At 36.0% G+C, this 20,215-nt stretch overlaps 1 protein-coding gene across 2 annotated transcripts in view; it reads left to right on the top strand.

Annotated features, from left to right (window-relative positions):
• Positions 1-20,215, top strand: part of PCDH15 (protocadherin related 15) — a 1,779,889-nt gene that overhangs the window by 1,663,875 nt on the left and 95,799 nt on the right. The window lies entirely within an intron of this gene.

Genomic DNA, 20,215 nt, shown 5'->3' with positions numbered 1-20,215 from the left:
TTACCTTAATAGAAAAGCAGAGAAAAAGTAGATACATAAAAATTGTATATATGAAGTTACTTAAGATCCATGATTTTGGTATCAGACAGGCCTGAATTCCATACCCAGTTCTGATCTTTACAAACTTCTCTAACCTTTATAATCTTCAACTTGCTCTTAGGGTAAATATGTCTACACCTCATAAGGGTATTTGAGAATTTTAAGGACTATCATATCAGAAAAGTACTTAACTTATTGTAACATAAGAAATACTCTATAAAAAGGTATTTTTTATTACTACTGCTAGCTGTGATATGTTCGAACCACACAAAATTATAATAAGCACATACTAAATATGCTTCATCTACTCCTTTAGATAAGTGTACAGAGAGATATCTCATATTTTCCTCTGAATTCTCTGTATTACCAGGGATTGTAGGTTGTGACATGTTAGAAAAGCAGCCAGGCATCTTCTGAGGGCTTTAGATTTGAATACCCCTATCTTGATTGACAACTGGATAATGTATATACATAAACAAAGACAACTTTTTTCAAAAAAAATTAAAATAATGTAAAATCCATGATTATAAAAAAGAAAATATACTAAAATTTAATACTTGATTAAATTTTGCAACACAAAATGAAAAATCTACATTTCATAATGTCTTTTGGGAGGAAAAAAATCCAGTATCTTTTCTGTAAATAGGGAGGTATGGTGTCCATTCTCTGCTATGAACTAAATTGGTCATTCCAAACTATTTTTGGCATGGTTAGTAAGTTGGAAACAGCAGAAACCACTTCTGACGGGCTTATACTAAAGGAATCATATCAGAAGAATACTTGGTGGCTTGTACAAGCAAGAGAGAAATTGAATAGGGTCTAAGGAAAAACAAAAACATGGAGAGGCTTCAGCAATCTTAGAAACTCAAGTAGCAATTCCTTTTTGGGCAGTGCCATTAAGAAAGCTGGGGTCAATGACCTTCAAGCAACTGGCAGTCAGTTCAAGGATCACACATCTGAAGGCGAGAGAATCTGATTGGCCTGGCTTGAGCTGTGTATCCTTGGCCAGGGGTGAAGTGAAGAGTACAATAGTTGGCATTTCTATTAAGGACTCATGGAATGTGGAGGTAATAGTAAACCAAGGAGGGAAAATGGACTTCTGTGGCCAAAATAAAGGAGGAAGTGACACTGTTTAGGCAAAAAAAAAAAAAAAAAAGTCATATTAGGGCTGAAATGTGGTTGAATGAAGTGCTTGGTAAGCAGTATTGAGGTTGGTGTAGAGGGGTGGCATATTACTTGAAACTTACAGTGCTAAATTTTTACTTTATATCATAATGGAATTTTAATTTCCATTTATACTGTGACTAGTGCTCAAAAATGTAAGTAGCTGATTACCTCAACTTTTGAAGGTTTATCAATTTGTGTTGCTTCAAAAACTATTTTCTCCTCTCAGAAGTTTGGGAGAAGATTAAAGATAATGCTTGGACTTAATGACATATTGCAAGAACTGTGAACCCCTATTTTACAAGTATTAATTAAGCACTTTCCAAAAGCTCAATTTAAAATGTTCATTACACTAAGTAGTTGTAGTTAAATTGCTTCCACTTATATTACTTCTAAAATTTGTGCAAAAAGTGAATTATTTAATATGTTGTATACCATATGACTAATGAACACAGCAAAGATATATAGATAAATAATAATTAGACTGTGTTTTTCAAGGCCACTTCTCTCTTTATTCATTGCTTCTTGGTTGAATCTTCACAAGTAAATCAAATATACCTAGGGAAATATTTTGCAAACAAGCAGGAAAATTCTTATTTTATTTCAGGAGGAAAAAAAATGTATGCTTTACTAGCGTAAGCCAGGGCTTGTTGATGCAGGAAGAAAAAAATGAAGATTTGCACATATTATCTCCACAGGTTCTTTAGATGAAAGAGATATTTTAGAAAAGGCATAGAAAGGAACAAATAAAGTTCAAGAGTTTCATGTACATTATGCTTTATGACTTCTGTTTTCTCTCTACTTCTAGTCTTCCATCATAATATTAACATTAACTATTTTAAATTAGAAAAGTAGTACTTATCATTATATACAATAAAAGTAAAATATGAAAAGAAGAAAATTAAAATAATCTATCCTATGATTTTGATTTTTTAAATTATATATCTTTTTCAATTATATTGTAATATCCTAATATATAATTATATAGTATCTATACATACACTTATATGCACTTTTACATAATTTATCCACTATTTTTATTAAAAGATGCAAATGTTTTGAAAATAGAATATATGCCATAACACTTTTCACTTTTTATAGACAATTCTAATGTTTTATAGGTGTATGGTGATTATAAACATATACCTGTTTATTATGACATTTAATCATCACAGTAATCTTATTGCTTGTCTACAGTTTATACATGAGAAAGCCGGCCCTTGTATTCAACCACCTTGTCCAAGATCAAAAAGTCCTCAACTTTATAGAAATGGGATTTCTCATCTTGTATCCATACTGTTTTTACTTTGCCTCAAGCTGTTATGAGGTGAGCGAAAGAGATATTTTCAAATGAAGGCATATAGAAACACTTCCACTGGGAGGCTTTAATTCCAACCAGATTATCTACATATTCCTTAAATTATTTTCCTGATGTACTTTAGAAGTAGGTTTGCTTTCCCTGTCCCCATTCTAGCAATCTATATTCTTGGCTTCCTGGGTATTTATAAAAACTTAGAAAGTTTTAGAAATTTCCCAGTGTAATGTTCATTTTTCTTGTGGTCCTAGGCCTAGAAGTATATACCTACATACCTAATACCTAAATACAAATAAATTATTTTTTTCACTATAGAAATAAACTGCCTTGCTCCCCACTCCCCATAAATCACAAATTCAAGGATTACTTCAGGTTTTTAAAAAATGACTCAAATTTAAGGCCATAAAGTGAAATAGTTACATCTATATGTTGTTACAGGTTCAGTCTGAATCTTATTTATGCCTTCTCCTAGTTGAGTAATTTTAGACATGTTATTTAATCCCTCCAAGCCTCATTATCTTCATTGATAAAATGTGGACAATCAATAATATGTACAATGTTATTATAGGAGTAAATTGAAATAATGCACAGAAAACACTTGGTCCAGAAACTTCTCAGTGATTAGTATTACCATTAAAGCTTTCTGTCAGTGATGTTGTTTGCACATAAAAAGAGCTTGAGAGCTCCCATATTTGTATTAAAACAGAATTTTGTTTTTCCTAAATTTGTCATTTGGGAACATCCTAACACATTTCTGTTTTTAAATGTAATAGATCCTTCGAATTTTACATTGAAAAGAACGCAATAATATGCCTCTTGTAGGCAGAATGATGCCCCCTTCCCTTGAGACATCTATGCCCTAATCTCTGAAATTTGGGAAGATATTAATTTACATAAGATAAGGGACTTCCCAGATGTAATTGGATTAAGGATTTAATATAGGGTGATTATTCTGGACTATCTGGGTGGACTCAATGCAATTACAAGAATCCTTATAAGTGAAAGAAGGCAGGACAGTCAGTGTCAGACTGATGCAACAGAAGAATCCACTGGCCATTGCTAGATTCGACTGATGAAAGGACACTAAGCTTAAGGAATGCAAGCAGGCAGCTTCTAGAAGCTAGAAAAGACAAGGAAACAGATACAGCCCTAGAGGCTCTAGAAAGAAATGCAGACCTGCTACCTCTTAATTTTAGCCCAGTGAGACCCATTTGGACCTACAAACTATACAGTAATACACTGGTGTTGTTTTAAACCACTAATTTTGCAGTAATCTATTACAGAAGCAATAGGAAGCTATGGTGGTATCCGTGTGTGTGTGTGTGTGTGTGTGTGTGTGTGTATTTGCATTAAAGGACAGAGGCGCCTATTTGAGCAGCATTAAATAATTTAGCACATTGTTTGAAAGGCATTTTTTTCTCTTCCTTCAACAATGCCATAGACATTTATAAATCCTTTAATTCATTTGTAATAACTCTTCAGTTGATATCCAAATATAGAAGGGGCAACTGTACTTGTCTGTCTTTTGAAATAGACATATCGTTTTATTCAATAATTCTTTATTCAGTACTACTATTTGATTGCCTGTATTCTAGAAGCTGAGCAAAAATGTCTAATGGAAGTTAACTTTGCTGTTATTACAAATCTTGTTTTAACTAGGGAGAGAAACCTGGGCATGAATTTAACCATGCCTGGGAATGAAGTCTGGCTCTTCTGTATAATAGTTGACTGGTTCTTTAATCTCCTTGAGTCTCAGTTTCTTTATCTATAAAGCAGAAATGACAATACCTGTTTCATGGATTTGTTGCAAGGTTTTTAAAGAAATATTGGAAGTAAAATGTCTAATGTAGAGAAACTATTCAAGAAAGAGTAATACACCTTCCATTCCTCCCATTAAATATGGAAAACCATATTTGGTTTGCGTATTAGGCTATTTTTGCATTGCTATAAAGGAATGCCTGAGGCTGCATAATTTATAAAGATATTTGATTTTGGTTCATGGTTCTACAGGCTGTACAGGAAGTGTGGTGCTGGCATCTGCTCTTGATGAGGGCCTCAGGAAGCTTCTAATCATGGTGGAAAGTGAAGGGAGAGCCAGTGCATCACATGGCCAGAGCAGGAGCAAGAGGGAGGGGGAGGTGCCACACACTTTTCAATATCCAGATCTCTTGAGAACTCAGAGTTAGAATTCTCTCATCACCAAGGGGATGGTGCTAAGCCATTCACGAGGGGTCCACCCCCATGATCCAAGCACCTCCCACCAGGCCCCACCTCCAATAGTAGGGATTACATTTCAACATGAGATGTAGGGGAGACAAACATCCAAACTGTATCAGTGTGTTCATTCCTTTTTGATGGATTCTTCTCTTATCTTTTAGACACAGCTCCTTTATAGTCTCAAGAAAAAAAGAACATAGTGTTAATATCTGTTGTGTGTGTGTCTGTGTTTAGGTGCATATATGAAAATTCAAAACTGCCCATGTGACAATAACTATAGTCCGTGTATCTTTTCAAGTGCTTAGCAAATTGCACTTCCACAACACAATCTTTTTGCATCTTTGATTGTTTTTCTGTTAGCTTGTTTATTTATTTTAGTAAATTTATTCATCTTTTTTTATTTAAACAAAGCATTAGTTTTGGGGCATAAATATGCTTTTATTTTTAATTATATGTAAAGAATTCAGAGGTCATTTAATGGTCTATTCAGACATAATAATTTTGTCTTCCTCAGCTGTGATCCTGCAATTCAGTGTACAATAATTCCTATTCGGCTTGTATTATCAGTGGAATAGTCTTAGGTCAAATATTATATACTGTCTGATTTTCATGAACTCTCAGCTTTTGAAATAAATTTTCTATAAATTTGTGGTCTTGTGTAAACAAAAGTATGCATATTTAATAGGACACAGTACTTTTCATATGTTTTCCAATAGTTATTTCATTATGATTTCATAAAATTATTTTACTTGCACTAAAAATATGTATTTTCCACTACATTATTTGATGTGTACTATATTCCTATATATCTCATATAAAAACCATTTTCTTTTAAAATTCAGTGCTAGGAAATTTTGTTTCAATTTCATTCTATTGGTATTTTTTTTTCCTTCTGGTATTAGTAATAATGTTACTAATATTTTCTCCCTCCTGCCTTGAGAGCCAGGAATCTCTGAGGCATATATGAAATAGTAAAGCTACCATGTATTTAATGCCTTACATATATTTGCTCATTTAATCTAGTTATTTATGTAAAATTACTATCATGTTATGAATAAGAAACTTTACCTCAGAGAGAGTAAGTAACCTGTATAAGGTCACACAGCATACATGTGGTATTATCAGGTTAGACCCAGGCTCTGCTTCCAAAGTTTATGCTTAAAGTTTTATTGCCCAGATTACAACTACTACAGTTTCGTTGATCATTATAGTCCTGTAATATCACAATAGCTGCTTTTTGTAGAGAGCTAGTGTTTAATAAATAAAAATGATTTAAAATAGTGTCTTTTTTTCTCACAGAAACTGACTGAGCTAAAAGTCACAGTCATTCGGTTGCAGAGGCTTTTAAATGTATCCGTTTGAACTCAGGAATAACAAAATGTTGGCAGTACCAATGAAAACAAACAATTTTGCATCCTTAACTCCTATTTTGGTGATTACAATTTGCAGATAAATTTAGTCATAAAATCTTTCCAGGAGGAAAAAAATGTTAAAATGGACTCAAAACCAAAATTTAAGTAATACTTAGAATATTACTGTTTTTTCCTGATTATTTCCTCATGACTATACAGTTGGCATTCTGTATCCATGGGTTCTGCATTCGTGAATCCAGACAACCAGAGATGGAAAATATTCAGAAAAGAAATGGATGGTTGTGTCTATAATGAACATGCGCAGAATTTTTTGTCATTATTCCTTAAACAATATAGTATGCAACTATTTATGTAGCATTTACATTGTATTAGGTATTATAAGTTATCTGGAGATGATTGATATGGGAAGATGTGTATATGTTATATGCAAATACTATGGCCATTTTCTATCAGGGACTTCAGTATATGTGGATTCTGGTATCAGAAGGGGGTCCTGGGACCAATCCCCCACAGATACTGAGGAATGACAAAGTGTCAGTGTTGTCATTTTCTTCATGAAAAGACTTAGCCAAAATCAAGTATTATATATTATACAAATACGGGCCGGGCACAGTGGCTCACACCTGTAATCCCAGCACTTTGGGAGGCTGAAGCGACAGATCACAAGGTCAGGAGTTTGAGACCAGCCTGGACAACACAGTGAAACCCCGTCTCTACTAAAAATACAAAAATTAGCCAGGCATGGTGGCGGGCACCTATAATCCTAGCTACTCGGGAGGCTGAGGCAGGAGAATTGCTTGAACTCGGGAGGTGGAGGTTACAGTGAGCCAAGATCGTGCCACTGCACTCCAGCCTGGATGACAGAGCGAGACTGTCTCAAAAAAAAGGAAATATGAATGTCACATTTTGGAGCCAGTAGTGACAGCAGTTATTTACTCAATTCAGTTATTAACCTATCAGCCAAACACATACACAAAATATTTCTTCTAGATACAAGCAATTAACATTATGCAAAGGCTAATTAATTCAATGTCCAAGCTAAATTTGAAAACTATTGAAATGAACCACAAAAGATCAATCTATCTTTCTGCCTAGCCACTGAAAATGAATAGTATATAAAAATATAGCTAAATATAATCTCTGCAGAGCAAAAGCTGAGAAGAACCAGTGAGCTTCTCATGCTAATATAGTTAATAATTTATTTTCTAAATGTTTTGTAAGTATATTTTGTTCCTGTTAATTCTGTCTAGTGGGCACACTATAACATATTTCTCTCTTTTCTCTCAAATTCTACTTTATATTTTTAGTGAATAACTTAAAAATACACAAATTAAGATAAATTATTCTATTTGTAGTAAAAATATGTATTTCCACCTGTATATTCAAAAATATGTATCTATAAACCCCTTAGTAAGAACAGCTTAAGCATTTATCTCAGATGATCATTTTGTTTTAAACATTAATTTGCCTATAGAACCAGATATTATCCAGAATACAAACTGGAACAGGGGAACATAAAGACAATTAATAATGATATAAAAACCAGAATCTTCAAGATGTTTTCAAATAGCCCATCAAATTCCAAAATGGTTTCAGAGTCAATATTTTCCTAAAGTTAAACTTTTTAGAGAAATCTGTTGTTTTTAATAGATTGCTTTTAATTGAAACAACATGCAGTTGTTTCTATTTTTTTTATATACTTTAAGTTCTAGGGTACATGTGCACAATGTGCACGTTTGTTACATAGGTATACATGTGACATGTTGGTTTGCTGCACCCATTAACTTGACATTTACATTAGGTATTTCTCCTAATGCTATCCCTCCGCCAGCCCCCAACTCCACAACAGGCCCTGGTGTGTGATGTTCCCTCCCCTGTGTCCAAGTGTTCTCATTGTTCAATTCCCACCCATGAGTGAGAACATGTGGTGTTTGGATTTCTGTCCCTGCAATAGTTCGCTAAGAATGATGGTTTCCAACTTCATCCATGTCCCTCCAAAGGACATGAACTCATCATTTTTTATGGCTGCATAGTATTCCATGGTGTATATGTGCCACATTTTCTTAATCCAGTCTATCATTGATGGACATTTGGGTGGGTTCGAAGTCTTTGCTATTGTGAATAGTGCCACAATAAACATACGTGTGCATGTGTCTTTATAGTAGCATCATTTATCATCCTTTGGGTATATATCCAGTGATGGGATGGCTGGGTCAAATGGTATTTCTAGCTCTAGATCCTTGAGGAATCACCACACTGTCTTCCACAATGGTTAAACTAGTTTAAACTCCCACCAACAGTGTAAAAGCATTCCTATTTCTCCACATCCTCTCCAGCATCTGTTGTTTCCTGACTTTTTAATGATTGCCATTCTAACTGGTGTGAGATGGTATCTTATTGTGGTTTTGATTTGCATTTCTCTGATGACCAGTGATGATGGGCCTTTTTTCATGTGTCTGTTGGCTGCATAAATGTCTTCTTTTGAAAAGTGTCTATTCATATCCTTTGCCCACTTTTCGACGGTGTTGTTTGATTTTTTCTGGTAAGTTTGTTTAAGTTCTTTGTAGATTCTGGATGTTAGCCCTTTGTCAGATGGGTAGATTGCAAAAATTTTCTCCCATTCTGTAGGTTGCCTGTTCACTCTGATGGTAGCTTATTTTGCTGTGCAGAAGCTCTTTGTTTTTTTTTGTTTTTTGTTTTTTGTTTTTTTGAGACAGAGTCTCGCTCTGGCATCCAGGCTGGAGTGCAGTGGCACCATCTTGGCTCACTGCAAGCTCTGCCTCCTGGGTTCACACCATTCTCCTGCCTCAGCCTCCCGAGTAGCTGGGAATACAGGCGCCCACCACAATGCCCAGCTAATTTTTTTTTTTTTTTTTTTTTGTATTTTTTAGTGGAGACGGGATTTTACCATGTTAGCCAGGATGGTCTCAATCTCCTGACCTCGTGATTCACCTGCCTCAGCCTTCCAAAGTGCTGGGATTACAGGCGTGAGCCACCACGCCCGGCTAGAAGCTCTTTATTTTAACTAGATCTCATTTGTCTATTTTGGTTTTCGGTGCCATTGCTTTCGGTGTTTTAGTCATGCCTAAGTCCTGAGTGGTATTGCCTAGGTTTTCTTCTAGGTTTTTATGGTTTTAGATCTAACATTTAAGTCTTTAATCCATCTTGAATTAATTTTTGTATAAGATGTAAGGAAGGGATCCAGTTTCAGCTTTCTACATATGGCTAGCCACTTTTCCCAGCACCATTCATTAAATAGGGAATCCTTTCCCCATTTCTTGTTTTTGTCAGGTTTGTCAAAGATCAGATGGTTGTAGATGTGTGGTGTTATTTCTGAAGGCTCTGCTCTGTTCCATTGGTCTATATCTCTGTTTTGGTACCAGTATCATGCTGTTTTGGTTACTGTAGCCTTGTAATATAGCTTGAAGTCAGGTAGCATGATGCCTCCAGCTTTGTTCTTTTTGCTTAGGATTGTCTGGGCTATGTGGGCTCTTTTTTGGTTCCATATGAACTTTAAAGTAGTTTTTCCCAATTCTGTGAAGAAAGTCATTGGTAGCTTGATGGGGATGGCATTGAATCTATAAATTACCTTGGGCAGTATGGCCATTTTCACAATATTGATTCTTCCTATCCATGAGCATGGAATGTTCTTCCATTTGTTTGTGTCCTCTTTTATTTTGTTGAGCAGTGGTTTGTAGTTCTCCTTGAAGAGGTCCTTCACATCCCTTGTAAGTTGGATTCCTAGGTATTTTATTCTCTTTGAAGCAATTGTGAATGGAAGTTCACTCATGATTTGGGTCTTTGTCTGTTATTGGTGTATAGGAATGCTTGTGATTTTTGCACATTGATTTTGTATCCTGAGACTTTGCTGAAGTTGCTTATCAGCTTGAAGGAGATTTTGGGCTGAGACAGTGGGGTTTTCTAAATATACAATCATGTCATCTGCAAACAGGGACAATTTGACTTCCTCTTTTGCTAACTGAATACCCTTTATTTCTTTCTCTTGCCTGATTGCCCTGGCCAGAACTTCCAACACTATGTTGAATAGGAGTGTTAAGAGAGGGCATCCCTATCTTGTGCCAGTTTTCAAAGGGAATGCTTCCAGTTTTTGCCCATTCAGTACGATACTGGCTGTGGGTTTGTCAGAAATATCTCTTATTTTGAGATATGTTCCATCAATACCTAGTTTATTGAGAGTTTTTAGCATGAAGGGCTGTTGAATTTTGTCAAAGGCCTTTTCTGCATCTATTGAGATAATCATGTGGTTTTTGTTGTTGGTTCTCTTTATGTGATGGATTACATTTATTGATTTGTGTATGTTGAACCAGCCTTGGATCCCAGGGATGAAGCTGACTTGATCGTGGTGGATAAGCTTTTTGATGTGCTGCTGGATTCAGTTTGCGGGTATTTTATTGAAGATTTTCACATCGATGTTCATCAGGGATATTGGTCTAAAATTCTCTTTTTTTGGTGTGTCTCTGCCAGGCTTTCGTATCAGGATGATGCTGGCGTCATAAAATGAGTTAGGGAGGATTCCCTCTTTTTCTATTGATTGGAATATTTTCAGAAGGAATGGTACCAGCTCCTCTTTGTACCTCTAGTAGAATTTGGCTGTGAATCTGTCTGGTCCCGGACTTTGTTTTTGGTTGGTAGGCTATTAATTATTGCCTCAATTTCAGAGCCTGTTATTGGTCTATTCAGAGATTCAACTTCTTCCTGGTTTAGTCTTGTGATGGTGCAAGACTTTATTGATCTTGCTAGCAGTCTATCAATTTTGTTGATCTTTTCAAAAAACCATCTCCTGGATTCATTGATTTTTTTGAAGGGTTCTTTGTGTTTCTATCTCCTTCAGTTCTACTCTGATTTCTTGCCTTCTGCTAGCGTTTGAATTTGTTTACTCTTGCTTCTCTAGTTTTTAATTGTGATGTTAGGGTGTCGATTTTAGATCTTTCCTGCTTTCTTTTGTGGGCATTTAGTGCTATAAATTTCCCTCTACACACTGCTTTAAATGTGTCCCAGAGATTCTGGTATGTTGTGTCTTTGTTCTTATTGGTTTCAAAGAACATCTTTATTTCTGCCTTCATTTTGTTATTTACCCAGTAGTCATTCAGGAGCAGGTTGTTCAGTTTCCATGTAGTTATGCGGTTTTGAGTGAGTTTTTTAATCCTGAGTTATAATTTGATTGCACTGTGGTCTGAGAGACAGTTTCTTGTGATTTCTGTTCTTTTACATTTGCTGAGGAGTGCTTTACTTCCAACTATGTGGTCAATTTTGGAATAAGAGTATCTTTGTGGTGTTCTCTGTATTTCCTGAATTTGTATGTTGGCCTGCCTTGCTAGGTTGAGGAAGTTCTCCTGGATGATATCCTGAAGAGTGTTTCTCAGCTTGGTTCCATTCTCCCCATCACTTTCAGGTACACCAATCAATCATAGATTTGGTCTTTTCACATAGTCCCATATTTCTTGGAGGCTTTGTTCATTTATTTTTACTCTTTTTTTCTCTAAACTTCTCTTTTCACTTTATTTCATTAACTTGATCTTCAGTCACTGGTACCCTTTTTTCCACTTGATGAAATTGGCTATTGAAGCTTGTTCATGTGTCATGTAGTTTCGTGCATGGTTTTCAGCTCCATCAGGTCATTTAAGGTCTTCGCTACACTGTTTATTTTAGTTAGCCATTCGTCTAATCTTTTTTTAAGGTTTTTAGCTTCCTTGCGATGGGTTCAAACATCCTTCTTTAGCTCAGAGAAGTTTGTTATTACCAACCTTCTGAAGCCTACTTCTGTCAGCTCATCAAAGTCATTCTCCATCCAGCTTTGTTTCATTGCTTGTGAGGAGCTGTGATCCTTTGGAGGAGAAGAGGTGCTCTGGTTTTTAGAATTTTCGGCTTTTCTGCTCTGGTTTCTTCCCATTTTTGTGGTTTTTATCTACCTTTCGTCTTTGATGATGGTGACCTACAGATAGGGTTTTGGTGTGGGTGTCCTTTTTGTTGATGTTGATGCTATTCCTTTCTGTTTGTTAGTTTTCCTTCTAACAGTCAGGTCCCTTAGCTGCAAGTCTGTTGGAGTTTGCTGGAGGTCCACTTCAAACTGTTTGCCTGGGTATTACCAGCAGAGGCTTCAGAACAGCAAATATTGCTGCCTGGTCCTTCTTCTGGATGCTTCGTCCCGGAGGGCCACCCACCTGTATGTGGTGTCAGTCGGCCCCTACTGGGAGGTGCCTCCCAGTTAGGCTACACTGGGGTAGGGACCCACTTGAGGAGGCAGTCTGTCTGTTCTCAGAGCTCAAGCACCGTGCTGGGAGAACCACTGCTCTCTTCAGAGCTGTCATACCAGGACATTTAAGACTGCAGAAGTTTCTGCTGCCTTTTGTTCAGTTATGCCCTGCCCCCAGAGGTGGAGTCTACAGAGGCAGCAGGCCTTGTTGAGCTGCAGTGGGCTCCTCCCAGATTGGGCTTCCCCAGCCACTTTGTTTACCTACTCAAGCAGCAGCAATAGTGAACTCCTCTCCCCCTGCCAGGCTGCTGCCTCACAGATCGATCTCAGACTGCTGCACTAGCAGTGAGCAAGGCTTCGTGGGCATGGGACTCACTGAGCCAGGTGTGGGTATAGTCTCCTTGTGTGCCATTTGCTAAGACCATTGGAAAAGCGCAGCATTTGGGTGGCACTGTCCCCATTTACCAGATACAATCTGTCATGACTTCCCTTGGCTAGGAAAGGGAAATCCCCCAACCCCTTTTGCTTCCTGGGTGATGTGATGTCCCGCCGTGCTTTGGCTTGCCCTCTGTGGGCTGCACCCTCTGTCCAACCAGTCCCAGTGAGATGAATTAGGTACCTCAGTTGGAAATGCAGAAATCACCTGTCTTCTGCGCCAATCACGCTGGGAGCTGCAGACTGGAGCTGTTCCTATCCAGCCGTCTTGGAATGGGGGTGTCTGTTATTATGATTTTTAAATGCTTAAAAATCTGTTACCTCATTTAATTTACAGGAATAAAATAGAGTAATTTATTTTATTTAAGAGGACACTTGGGAGTAGTGAAGTGGTAGCAATTACAATTTAATTTAACATTTATTGAACACCTACTGTATTAGTCTGTTTTCACACTGCTATAAAGAAATAACCAAGACTGGGTAATTTATAAAGAGAAGAGATTTAATTGACTCACAGTTCCACATGGCTGGGGAGGCCTCAGGAAACTTATAATCATGGTGGAAGGGGAAAGAGAAGCAAGTACCTTCTTCACAAGGCAGCAGGAAAGAGAGAGTGTAGGGGGAAGCACCCCTTATAAAACCACTGGATTTCGTGCAAACTCACTACATGAGAACACATTGGGGAAAACTGCCCCCATGATCTGATCACCTCCCACCAGGTTCTTCCCTCGATACATGAGGATTATAGTTCAAGATGAGATTTGGGTGGGGACACAGAGCCAAACCATATCACCTACTATGTGGAAGTCACAATGCTTCCATAATTAATATACCCGTAAAGCATAAACAAAAGTTGTCTTAAAAACAGCATAAAAAATTGTTTGTGTGTTTTTAAAGTGAGGAATTGACTTCAGTCTCTTGATACCAACAAATTAACAAATATAAATCTGGTATTCCAAGCATTTAAAAAATTCTCTGCAATAGGACTGTTTGAAGAATCTATAAATCATTTATCCTGATAACAATTTTAAAAATCATTTAATGTGTTAGGCAAGAAGGATACATAACAATAAGAAAAGCACAGTCCTTTCCTTTAAGGTTTGAGGAAAATATAGTCTAGTGTATGTTTTTTAATCAGACTAAACTCCTACATTCCCAAGTACAGGAATAAATATTTCTGTGATGTATGTTTACTGGCAATGACTAAAGAAATGGCTTGGAATTAAGAATATTTTAGATGGAGAGAATGTCAGGAACAGAGGCCAGAAGGCAGTGACAAGAGTGGAGGTAAACAGGCTTGAGCCCTTGACTTTATAGGACACAGTCAAAAAAGAGTATAACCAATGTGTGATCAAATAATTACAGCATATTTTGGTAAGTTCCACATTAAAGGCATGTGCATGCAGATGGATCGAGGAGAGGGTATTACTATAGCATTTGGAAACTTTCCATTTTATCCTAACTCATCTAATTCCTCTTTCTCTTGTTATTTAACTTGGGGTTTCTCAGCCTCATCACTAATGGCATTTTGGCCCGAATATTTTGTTTGTTTGTTTGTTTGGGGTAAGAGCCTGTTCTGTTCATCACAGAATATTTCTCAGCATTCCTGACCTCTACTCATTTAATTCCAGTAGCACTACCTTCCCCTATCCACACTGTTGTGACTACCAAAAATGGCTCTAGAGCAGCCAAACTGATCACAGTTGAGAACACTTTTAACTCATTGGCTTTTAATTCAGTAAGGCTTTCTTTGAAAATCCAGTGCAGTGTAGGCACTAGATTAGTCATGTGGATAAATGAAATGGATTCATCTTGAGGATAATAGGGCCTTCCTAAAAAGAAAAAACTAACATCACAGTATTGATTATTAAAAGTAAGGGAAGGGAAAAAATCAAACTAAATTTGGTCTTAAAAATCATAGAGTCAAGTTGAGGTTAATGGGTATTTAAAATCACTCTTCTGAACTCCTTCTACCATGTTTAAATGTCTAAAATAGAACAGAAGTGCTATTCAAGGAGGTAACTGTACTAAGACTTACATTTTCCCCTAAGCTTGACTACATAAAAGTATTATTTTCTCTTTCTTTAAAACATTGCAAGAAGGTATCTCACGTTTTCTTACCTCAGGAGTCATTTTTAAAACTTCTGGCTTACTAAAGCCAAAAGTTCTGGCCAAAGAAAAGATTGTCCCATAGAAAATTGGAGAAAAAAGTTAATAATGGAAGAAAAATAAGGCAGGGTGCCCCAAAGCACACAGAAAAATTATAATGTCTCTTAACCAAAACACTTTCCAAATAACTTTTTCGCCTACTTGGTAATTTCTTTCACTGTTTGTGGTTCTCTTTCCAATACTTGCATTGTTTAGATGAGACAGAAGGGAGACTGGAGGGGAATACTAGGATATTAGGCACGCACGTTGGTCCCTTAACATTATTTTTCTATCTGTGCTTTCCTTTCTCTTTCTAGCATCTTTCTTTTGTTATGTGTTTGATGTCTACATTAAATAAAGGATACAACATGGAAAAAAAGTTTTTGTAAGTACTCAAGGAGATAAAAAGCAGGCTATCTTAAAAGAATTTAAATCAGAGTTGCTTCCAAGCTTCTGCCTTGAAATAATCAATATCCAAATTTGGTGGAAGAACATGGTACAATCCTTAGTGGGGAAGCACGTGAGCCAAGGAAATTGATGATGTCATGTACATTGTATACACATGAATAAAAAAGTCAAAAAGAACGCTGTTCTAGTGATTTAACTATAGGTGTATACTTATTTGCTTTTCCTTTTCTTACTGGCCAACATTTATTTTACATTTTTTAAGTAGACACACTACAATTTCTTATAATTGTCCCAGTGACTTCTCAAGTGGATAATCTGGTGACTTCTTCCCGAGACAAAGAGCAAGCACATGACCCAAACTAGGACAGTCAGGTAATGTGTCCCCAGGGTATGATTCTTAAGCCTAGTAGGTTGTTTTTTGGTTTGTTTCTTTAAAAAAAAAAAAAAGAGGAATAAGGGGTGGGGTAAAATAACATGAAAGAACAGAGTTTGCTGTTATTTCATCTGCAAGAAAATCAAACATCTGCTGCTTTAAAGGCTCTACAACTTCCTGATTATTTTGTGGTACCAAAAGCCTTCTTTGGACTTACTTCACTTTGATTTAGTGAGCTCCCTCATATCCTTCTAAGAGTTAACTTTTTGTTTCAGTTAATCATAATCTCATGATTATAATCAAAGAAAGCTAACAAATTAATTGAATATCAACTTTTTTGTTCAACAAAAATTAAGAAATTTTGTTACAATAATATCTGAGGGGAAAAATTACCTACAAACTGAGGCATTATAGTACTGATAGATGTAGGAGATACAATTCCATCTTTAAGAATATTGAAATCTAATAAGAATAAAATCATGCTTATAACTAAACGCAATGTAAACTAAGCTCTGGAAAGGTTATTTATAGAAAGAAACATTTTTAGTGCACTATAGCATTTCAAAGGAGGGATACATAACAACTGCCTAAAGTTATCAGGGAGAAGCAAAAAAAAGGAAGACTAGTCTATTTTACATTATGGAAAATAAAAGTTAACAATTTTTTTTATTCTAACATCTAAGTCACAAACTTAATGAAAACACCTTTTTCACAACTTTATATTTATTTTTAGTTGACTATTACAAACTATCCTACATAATTAGCTATATGGCTAACATCATAAATTTCAAAATTCATGATACAGTATTGTTATAAATCGCATTATAGCTGTTTCTCTTTTGTGAAAAGAACTAAATGATCGTGGCTTTTTAAAATAAATAAATGTATAAGTTCTTTTAAGTCTAAACAATGTTCTTGAGCTTTTGTTTGTGTGCTGGTTGTGAAGTATTCTGGAATTTTGTATAGTCATTAGTTTTCATATAAATAAATATCATTTAATTAAAATATTATAATTAAGTATAATCATCTCTCCCCATTATGTTCAGGTTATATAATCATATTTTGGGTTATCCATAGGCCTTTTCCCACAAACCACTTAATATCTGATACAGGCCACTGAATCAAAGGAGCTTTCATAGGAACAATTTGGTATTTGAATCTTAAACTTATATGCCCAAAGTATACATATAAGTATGTATATGAATATACACATGGTATTTTTAAGAATTGTCGGCCAGGCATGGTGGCTCATGCCTGTAATCCCAGAACTTTGGGAAGCCGAGGTGGGTGAATCACCTGAGGTCAGGAGTTCGAGACAAGCCTCACCAACATGGAGAAATCCCGTCTCTACTAAAAAACCACAAAAAATTAGCCAGCCATGGTGGCGCATGCCTGTAGTCACAGCTGCTCAGGAGGCTGAGGCAGGAGAATCACTTGAACCCAGGAGGCAGAGGTTGTGGTGAGCGGAGATTGCGCCATTGCACTCTAGCCTGGGCAACAAGAGTCAAACTCCATCTAAACAAAAAAGAATTATTAGTACTTATTTAATCAAACATATGAACACACCTAAATAAATACCTGACTTACAAAAGAAAGCCCCCTAGCTTCCAGTAAACAAGGGGCAAATAAAGTTATTCTTCTATAGACTATACCACCAAGTTACTTCCCTAGTCATAGACTTTTTGAGGATATGGTGAAAAATTTACCACATCCATCCATTAAAATGTATTAAAATGTATTTGTCAATTAAAAACTGGATTAGTGTAGTATTGTTTGAAAAAAATTAGTAATCTGATAACTCAAAATCATGAGTTTCTTAAAGTTCTACCTGTAATAGAGTCCATGTACTTTATAATACCCTTCTTTATTCTTCAGGACTTCATAAAGCTTGTAGGTTTGTGTGCATGCATGTGTGTGTGTGTGTGTGTGTGTGTGTGTGTGTGTCTATGAGGGGTTTGGGGTTGTGTATGTACACACACAGTTACAGCCACAAAATTGCTCACAATATCTGTCAATCATAATAAAATTGAGAGAAGAGTAAAATAAAACCAAATAACCATGTTAGATTATTAAGAACCTTATATTTTATGCTAGTTTGATATAATTTTTTTATGTTTTGAAGATGATTATGTATTTTATATTTTGTCTCACATAGTAGTAACCAGAGTAGCTAACACATAGCAGTCCCTCAAAAGTTATTATGAATGTTTAAAGAAACAATTAAATGATAGAATGTACATATGAATGGTGGTTGGTTTAACATTTTCTTCAATGTATCCTATTTGTATTTTTTAATGTCTCTGTTAAATGTACATATGAGGCCAGGCACGGTGGCTCACGCCTGTAATTCCAGCACTTTGGGAGGCCTAGGCAGGCGGATCACGAGGTCAGGAGATGAAGGCCATCTTGGCTAACGCGGTGAAACCTTGTCTCTACTAAAGATACAAAAAATTAGCCGGGCCTGGTGGCACATGCCTGTAGTCCCAGCTATTAGGGACGCTGAGGCAGGAGAATGGCGTGAACTCGGGAGGTGGAGCTTGCAGTGAGCTGGGATCGTGCCACTGCACTCCAGCCTGGGCGACAGAGGGAGACTCCATCTCAAAAAACAAGAAAAAGAAAAAAATGTACATATGAATGGTGGTTGGTTTAACATTTGATTTAATGTATCCTATTTGTATTTTGTGATGTCTTTGTTATATCAGAATGCAGGACACATTAGAAAGACATGACAGGGGAGCAGATGATGTTTAGTTACTCAGGTGAGACAACAACAGACTTAAGTATATGGGCAGCTGTGGAGTTGAGAGAAAAATGACACAAGATATATTTATTAGGTGTTGATTTACCTGCTTATGAGGCTGACATGTAGGATTTGGTTACCATCCAGATATGAAGTTAGGGTTGGGAGGTAAGGGAACAGGTCATGACAAAGTTCTTGTTCTTTGCAAATTGTATAACATTTTAAATGACTCATCCCATTTAAAGAAGAAAATATACGTCATCAGTATTTTTCCGAGACCTCTGTCACTCTAAGAGTTCTGAAAAGAAATAGCACATTTGAATTGTATATATTTCTGAATGAAAGTGGAAAGAAGTTATATATTCTAAAATTCCTTTTTATTTTTAAATTTAGAGCTGTTAGCATTTTTTATTCTAGAGATAAAAATGGTCTGCTACTAAACTAAAAATGATTTCATTTTGGGTGAATTCTGATTTGTGGTGGCTGACTAGGGTACAAGTCAGAGCCCTGGCACTGCAGGATAGAGAAGCATAATCTGCCATTAGCCCTATTTTGCTGTTGGTTCTCTAATCTGTTGCGCTAGCATGGTTTTCCTCTTGATTCTACCTCTTCCAGGTCACAGATGACAAACAGAGAAAAGCTGAATGAGTAGCAGCAGGATAGGAGCAAAATCTTGAGGTTAACTCACTGTTCTGTCTGACCTTTCCAAGGGCAAGCAAAAAAAAAAAAAAAAAGACTATTTCTAAGTTCTTACTAATACAAGCTATTCATTCATTAATTTATTCAACAAATACAAATGTACACCCATGATGTACCCTGCAAGTAGGCTGGTGTTAATTACTTAAAATTGTACAGGAGGCATTAAACACAGGTAAAACACCAAAATAAGGGCATCCTTGATAAATAGTATGTACATTAATTGCCATTTGTTCATAACTGAAATGAATCAGAAAAGTTGACTTATGTAATACATTAGCAATACTTATTTGACTATTTTTTTACAAAATGAATAGCCACTTATTTCCCATTTTATTTGGTTTATAAGTTATTTTTATACATATTAAATTGTTTTTTAAAAGGTCATTATTGGACTAGTGACAAGTACCACATTTCTCATTAAAGGTGTAATGATTTGAGGGAGGTTCTAACATTTGACGATGACATATATCATTTATGGTACATTTACTGTTATTTAAATGGCAAAATGCAGCATTTATGAGTCATAATCATATCTTCAGCTCCATTGTTTTCAATGAATGTTAGCCTCTAACATTGACAGTTTCCAAGGCATGATAAAACTTGTTTTCCATTTGTGGAAATAAACACCTCACCCAAACACTGTTACTTTTAGTCTTAAAACATAAAAGTTATTGTACAATTTTAAGCTAAAGAAATGCCATTGCTGATTTTATACTTAAGAATAAATATATATTCATATAATAGTTTATGGCAGTTTCTACTATTTCATAAGGGGTTTATATATTTGTGTCCCTTCGGTATAACTGGTATTGTGTGTGAACTGTTTGTGAACGTGAACAGTAGAGTTGTTTCATTGAAATTAACAGGGTGCAGCATTTTAGTGCCAAATTAAATCAAGTAAAGTGAGCTACCAGGACATTGTAATTAAAAGAAATAACAGCAACTTAACATTTTTATACCAGAAGCATCATTATCAGTGTCCCCTGAATTTGGGGGTACTAGGCATGGCATCTAGAAATGGCTTTTGATTTATTTTCAATGTTTCCAAAAAAAAGTGCAGCAAGCATTTACTTCAGTGCATTTTTTCCCC

Source organism: Pan paniscus, chromosome 8 (genome assembly GCF_029289425.2).
Source record: "Pan paniscus chromosome 8, NHGRI_mPanPan1-v2.0_pri, whole genome shotgun sequence".
Lineage (NCBI taxonomy): Eukaryota > Metazoa > Chordata > Mammalia > Primates > Hominidae > Pan > Pan paniscus.
Note: the sequence above shows the minus strand (reverse complement) of the source record. Positions and strands in the feature narration are given on the sequence as shown.